At 43.6% G+C, this 7567-nt stretch overlaps 1 long non-coding RNA gene across 1 annotated transcript; it reads left to right on the top strand.

The window, feature by feature from the left end:
* The first annotated feature begins 285 nt into the window (after positions 1-285).
* On the top strand, positions 286-1098 carry LOC139075984 (uncharacterized). The gene is made up of 2 exons (XR_011527104.1): positions 286-596; positions 800-1098. It is a non-coding gene; the product is annotated as an uncharacterized lncRNA (long non-coding RNA).
* The last annotated feature ends 6469 nt before the right edge of the window (positions 1099-7567 follow it).

Raw genomic sequence — 7567 nt, 5'->3', positions numbered from 1 at the left:
GTTTCAATAAGCAAGAATTGGCAGTGGCATGCAATTACTCCTCTCATGCAGTGTCAGTTCCTCTGCAGTTACTGTTTGTGGTCATTTGCATTATTGGCCTCAATATTTTATCGCTGCCTGAATCAACTCCCTTTTCCATGTGTGGCAGCTTTGTTTTGTCACCTGAGCTAAGCTGGAGGTACATTTCCCAAAATGGTCTTCTCTGTCTGGTCCTGGATTAAGTTTGCCACAAGAAAAATTTGTATGTTTTGGAGAAGGGAAGTGAAACAGCAGCCATGTTTTTATATTCTGAAAGTGGGTGTAGGTTGGCACTCTTGCGGCTCCTACACATTCTCACTGACCTGCTGGCTCCCCTTGTGGGCAGGGAGCCGCAGCCACCCCGCAGCTCCTCCAGCTCCTGTTGGAAACCTTCCACCTTCTGCAGCTCCAGAGCCAGGACAGCACCAGCTTCTCCTGCAAGTCACTCACGTCCTCGTGTTTGGAGACAGTTAGAGACTGACATGGGTTCCAGCTGGTCTTTCTCTTACCACGGTATGTCTAACCTTCCTTCCCAACTGCTGGCCCTGATTACCTCAGGCTCAACACCAGATACAGAGGTAAGATCCCTACCTTGACTTCTTAACCAGCTCCCACAATTGCATAAATTTTAATCCCTAGAATGAATCCCTTAGTCTATGTCTCTCATAGTAGTTCTGCTTGTCTAATTAGACTCTAAATGAGACACCATTGACTTTGCACCTGCCCTTACCTCCACTTACCGGAGTAAATTTCCTCATCCCCTGACTTTGGGTTTGCCCAGGTAACTTGCCCTGATGTCACACAAGCAGGGACTCACCCGGTGGGGCTTTCCCCTCTTGCACCTCTATCTATCACCGTGAGAAGAGCATGCTCTGAGCAGCTCCTGGTCCCAGGAGGAAGATGAGACTCATGTGGAGCACGGTCACCCCAGCCACTGCAGGCTGAAGCAAAACTGGGCCCCAGACAAGCCGAGGCCCCCAGTGCAAGGAGAACTGTCCAGCCCAGCCCAGCCTGCGTCAGCCAAACACCGGCTGACACACAATGCATGAACAATAATAAACACTTGTTTTGTTAAAGCCACTGAGGTTTTTTTGTTTGTTTGTTTGTTTTTGCTTTTGTTGTATGCCCTTGGTAGCCTGGGGAAGCCTACAGATCCCTTCTCAGAATGATGTTTTTTTAAAATTTTATTGAGGTCGTAATAGTTTATAACACTGTAAAATTTCAGTTGTACATTATTATTTGTCAGTCATAATATATATGTGCCCCTTTACCCCTTATGCCTATCCCCCAACCCCCTTCCTCTCTGGTGACCACTAATCTGTTCTCTTTGTCCACGTATTTGTTTATCTTCCACATATGAGTGAAATCATATGGCGTTTGTCTTTCTCTGTCTGGCTTATTTCGCTTAACAAAATACCCTCAAGGTCCATCCATGTTCTTGCAAAGGGAACGATTTTGTCTTTTTTTATGGCCGAGTAGTATTCTGTTATATATACGTATACTCCATCTTCTTTACCCAGTCATCAGTCAGTGGGCACTTGGGTTGCTTGCACGTCTTGTAAAGCCACTGAGTTTTGAGGTGTTTGTTAAGCAGTAATAACCAACCAATATATGGTTACAAAGCATTTATGTCAGAAAACAGATTCTATACATCTCTGATTTTTGCAAAAGAATACTTTTACATGTTTTCAGATAACTTTAATAATACTTAATTTAAAAATCACTCTCTTTTTGTTTCATTTATAATGCATTGTGAAGCATACAAAATTAGAGATAGTTTGGATTTGAATTTTGGCTCAAATACTTATGACTTGTATGAGAACTTATATAACCTCTGTAAACCTCCGTTTCCTCATATATACAGTGGGTGTGAGATAATACCTAACTGGTTATGGTGAGGATAAAGTGAGGTAACGTTCTCAACATAGAATTGCACATAGTACATGCTCAATAATCGTTTAGCTATCAGTGTGTGTGTGTCTTCAAGTGTTCACGTTCACTTAGTATTTTGGTTGCCGTCCATTCACCATTCACTGAGGGTTGAATATCTGCAGAACAGTGTTGCGTAAGGAGCATCTATAATGGGCTCAGGAGCTACCTAGATGAACAAGACCCAGACTGTGCCCTTAAAGATTCCAGTCACCTTTGCTGTATTTCAGTTACTTCCGAAATAACTAAATCACTTCCGAAAGGCAGTATTTCTGCTCAGTGACAGCAACTGAGGCTATAGTACTCAACATGGGACACATTTTATGATTCTATAGACCATTTCAGGGGACAAACAGAAAGACAAAATATTCAGTGATTTGGAGGCACTGTATGTTTTATTTAGCTAAATTATCACCATTCTCATCAGCTTCATTTCATTTCAAGCCTTTCAGCTATTATATGAAATAAATACAGTATTTCCATTCTCATTTGTGGCTTCTGTTTTACCCAAACTATAATCTTTCTTTTGAATGCATTGATCTAAAAAACAACTAAATTCTCAAGTTTCATTTTTCTATATATTAGAGCCATTTTATTTGTGAAATTATAGCTATAATTATCATTAGTCTTATAATTAATGAAATGAGATTAATTCTTTGCTCTGAATAAATTTATGTTAGTGACCTTGTTTTAGGCTAATACTAGCAGCAAACATTTACAACACACTTACTATACGCCAAGCATTATTTTGAGCCTGTGATATAAAATCACTCACTTATCATGACAACGATGACATCTGCAGGGTTTAACGAATATTCCCATTTTGTGGATGAGGAATCAGAGGCAGAGAGATTAAGCAACCTTCCCGAAGTCACACAGTTCGTCCACGGCACAGGCAAGACCAATCTAACTCCAGATTCCAGGCTCTTCACCACCAACCTCTACCAGCTCTTCCCTCCGCCCCGTGAAGCAACCAGTCTCTGCATGCAGAACATATCGATGCTTAATCTGAATCCCCCCCAAACTAAACCTCCCTCAAAATCACTTCTTTATTCTTCTGAACCCTCAGCCTCGAGTGATGCTCTTTATCGTCTTCAAGCACAATTTCCATTGAACAAATATCCTCTTTTTATTGACAGGAATTTCATTAATTTGCTCCTTTCTTGGGCCTGACAGAAATGATTATTGCGTTTAGGAAAGTGGAGAGAAATGGGTTCTTACTTTGGAAGCAAAGAGAGCAGGGGGCAAGAAAGAAAACAGGAAGGGCAGAGAGAGAAGTGTGCAAAAGGAGCCAGGAGAGGGAACAGCGGGGTCACAGGGTGTGGTCCCCGCAGCTCCTCAGTTTCTCTTCTCCCTCCCTGCTGTCAGACAATTCCCAGAAGGCTCAGGGAGGGGTTGCTAAGCTGTCACTATGGGGAGCCCGCAGGGAACGGCAGACTTGCCCCATGACTGCGGGCAGGGAGCAATGAGAGGGCAGCAGCTGGGGATCTCGGGATGCAGGTGAGATGAAGGAATGCGTCCTGCATATTTTAACCTGAAGCTCCCAGAACTTCCCTCTGCTCTGGTTGTTTCTAGGGAGCAGAATAGAAAGAGCAAATGAAAAGCATCCTTCAAACAAGCCAGGGAAGGAAGCCGAGTGGCAGGAGTTCAGAGGCCCTGAGTCATCATTTTCAGCTCCTGCGGACAGGCGCCTTCCTTTGAAGCAGAACGTTCCTCCTGAATCATTTGGTGACTTTCTGTGAAACTATCTGCTGACACAGGTCTCTGTGGCTCATTCAGGGAACAGGGGCCGGCCTAATTTCTGCCCTGTGGTTTGAAACATTCTTATTACTTCTGTCCTGGCTTTTGTTTAACTACCCCTCCCTGACACTCATGATACCTTAATGCTCCAGGCGGCTGAGGCAGTCACTTGGCTCAGCAGCCACAACTCAATATTTAACGAGTAAACTTCAGGGGCCTCCTAGCTGGCCTCCTCCTATTTCCTCCCTTCCTCTCCCATCCATTATTCATCCAACAGCCAGAGTACCTTTTTAAAAACATAAATAAAATTATGTCACCCACTGTCCTTGCTGAAAATCATTTTACATACAAGGAAAAATATTTCACATGGCCTGTAAGGGGATGTAAGGAAAGACCCTTGCCCACCTTTCCACTCTCATTGTTGACTAGTCTCCCCCTTGTTTTCTATCTTCCTGCCACATCCACCTCTCTGTTTCCCTAAGATATCATGCTACCTCCCACCCCAGGACCTTTGCACATGCTATACTGTTAACCTAGAGCTTGCTCCCTTCGCAAGTTAACTCTTACTTATCTTTTAGGTTTTTGAGCTAGATACTCTCCATTTCCCCTCCAGATCCACTCTCCACCTCCACCTCCCTATTCTCTGCCCCAGGGGGCTGGTTTACATGAATGACATTAACGGTCTCCTTTGCCTTCTGGCCTCTGGAAGAATATTGAAGAAAGAGAAGAGAGTGAAATCAGGGCACTTATTTCCCTGAATTGCTCTTTGCGTAGGTCAACTCTTTGCAACTGTCAAGGATGCTGTATTAGTCAGCTATTGCTGTATAACAATCAAAAACTCTCAGTGGCATACAACAATAAGGATCCATTTATCAAATATCTTCAGGTCCCTTGGGAGGGGGGAACTGCTGATTTGGCTATTGTAATAATAATTCTTGATTTTCTGTAATTGATGATTTGGTGTCTTGAAAGCGTGGGCCAAACTAATGGCTACAGTTGTTTACTCCTATACCATCCCTGTGTTTTTGCAGGTTGCACAGACATCATATTACAAACCCTCTAACCACAAACTCCAAGATCTATGTTTTGCTCCTGCCCAATAGGGGACATCCCAACCTAACACCTTCCTACCACTATGGTAATAACGGCTCTTGCTTACGCTGTCCCCTCACTCCTTCTGCCTGCTGACTGACCTGGTGCTTCCCCATGTGGCCCTGCATGACATGGCATATCTCCTCCTCTTGAGAACTGTAAGTAATAAGTTCTTCTTTAATGGCGTTGACCTCTCCATGTTGGTACTCAGTCATACCTATAAATTAAATCTCAGGTACGTCCTCAAACAGCTGTGCTCGACTGGGTAGCAAGGGAGCAAGCCTGATCACTTATGGACTTTTGATGATTTCACTGTTTGTGTCTCCTACTAAACTGCTAGTTCCATGTTTGTTTTGCTCATCTTTACATTCTCATCACCTAATAAAGTGCCTGGCACATTGTAAATTCTTGACAAATATTTATTGAGTGAATGGTTAAAACAGGCATCCTGCATTAGATGCAGCCCAGCACTATAATGCACACGGGGGCAGGGGACCCACCAGAGGGGCTGTTCTAGACTTCAGATGAAAGAAGAATTTTGAAAGGACATTGATTCCCTCTGAAGGCAGAGGTGACTATAAACTGTTATATATAAAAGTGACGATTTTTTGCTAAAAGTAGCCCACTGACTGTGTATAAAACAGCCCTAACGCCATCAAAGTCTGACCCAGGCAGTGGTGACCGAGGCTTCAAAGATGCCTGTGATGCCTTGGGATGCTCAATGGGTTCTCACTGATTAACTGGGAAGTGGAATTTGGAATGAAATGAACTGGAGCGTCCCTGTGTGTTTGACTTCTTCGAGTCCTGGGGTTCTTCTCTATAAAATGGAACAACATTACTTGCCTTAAGAGCTGCTGTGAAAACAAAAAGACAATGTGTGGAGTTTTTCAAAAATTTCCCCACTGTGATCCATGCAGATTTTCAGTTGTTTGGGTGGTGGTAGGTGTAGTAGTGTTAGTTGTTACTATTCAGAGCTGTGACTGAGAACACACTGAAGTAAAATATCTCATTGTTCTATTGTCATAGGGCTCTCTCTGTAGCATACACACAGTTTGCACATAAAGTAGAAGGAGGAAGCAACAAGATCATCTGGGCAAGCGCAAACTGTGCCCTCTGATCCTTCCACCTTAGGTGGCCTCTTGTTCTGATAGAAGAGCGGGATTTGGGGAAGAAGAAAGAACCAGAGGAGGAGGAAGTGTACACCTGTCATTTGGGGATACTTGAGTCTGAGAGGCAGTGTTGCCTTACAGTTAGGGTCAGACTTTTGTGTCCCATAGACCCAGGTTTGAATCCCAGATTTACTGCTTTCTAGCTGTGTGCTTGATATGTTTCAGCCTCATTTGTCTATAAGCAAGGCTCAGTAATATTCCCCATATCGGTTTGTTGTGAATATTAATTTAGATAATACATAAGCTTCCCAGCACATAGTAAATTCTCTAGCAACGCAGTGGCTGTCACTATGCTTCAGAGAAGAGTTCATAGAAATGAAGTTCTTTAAGATAGGTGGGATAGAGTCAGTCACATTTATCCACCCTCCTATCCTCTGTGCTCAACCGACAAAATCTGGCTTTCATATAGAACTCACTCACGAATAGAAATCTAATAATTGCTAGCGAAGATGACTGTAGAGGGACTTTTAATCGTATCAAACACCTTTAGCTAGGCTCCTAAAAGTTGAAGGCCTCTGAGCTGGATTGGCTGCTTTCCCACGTCATCACCTGAGATCCCTTGCCCAGGACCAGGTCAGCTGCCGCACAGGCCATCCCTGTTTTATGTGGATCAGAAGGGAGATCCTTTCACTTTCAGGCATCACCCTCACCATCGCTTCTCCCTTAGCCAACCAGTCCCTGCGGCCTTTGTTGTGCTAGCCGTGTCTGTGAACGGCCCCCGAAAGCCTTCACCGGTGGCAGGAGGGCACAAGTAGGAACTGGGGGCAAGGGAAAAAAAGTCTCTGACCAACCCACGTGACAGTTCATCAACCATCTGGTACAACTATTCAAACAGTTTCAGCCGTTTAGGGGCTCTGCGTTCATTTCCTGTTGCTGCTATAACAAATTACCAAAAATTTAGTGGGTTTAAATGACACAAATTTATTCTCTTACAATTCTTGAGTTCAGAAGTTCAAAATGAGTTTTACAAGGCTAAAATCAAGGTGTTAGTAGGAGTGGTTCCTTCTGGAGCTCTAGAGGACAATCCATTCCTTGCCCCTTCCAGCTTCTGGTGGCTGCTGGCATTCCTTGGCTTGTGGCCACATCACTCCAATCTCTACTTCCATTGCCACATCATCTTTTCCTCTTCGGTGGTGAATTCTCCCTCTCCATCCCTCTTACAAGGACATTTTGATTCCACTTAGGGCCCACTTGGATAATCCACGATAATCTCCCATTTCAAGATCCTTCACTTAATCACATTGGCAAAGCCCCTTTTGCCATGGTAGGTAACATTCACAGATCCTAGAGATTAGGATGGGACATCTTGGGTGGGGAGAAGAAGGGCATTATTAAGGCTCACTTCACAAAAGCAGGAATAACAGATCCACTGCTTAAATTAATGAGAATCATTAGTAACTGTAGTCTTTCTGCTCCCCAATTTCACTGTGTTTCACACACCCTTCCGTTATTGAGGAGGAGAAAGAGGAAGCAGGGAACCTGGGGGAAAGAAAGTCACAGAACTATCAATAAATAGACAGATGATGATGATAGATAGATAGATAAATAGATAGATAGACAGACAGATAGATAGATAATAGATAAATAAATAAGCCAGGCAGCCAGCCCTGAGCTAGTAG

This window comes from Equus przewalskii, chromosome 15, assembly GCF_037783145.1.
Source record: "Equus przewalskii isolate Varuska chromosome 15, EquPr2, whole genome shotgun sequence".
Classification (NCBI taxonomy): Eukaryota; Metazoa; Chordata; class Mammalia; order Perissodactyla; family Equidae; genus Equus; species Equus przewalskii.
The sequence above is the reverse complement of the archived record's forward strand: the minus strand, read 5'-3'. Positions and strand labels throughout refer to the sequence as shown.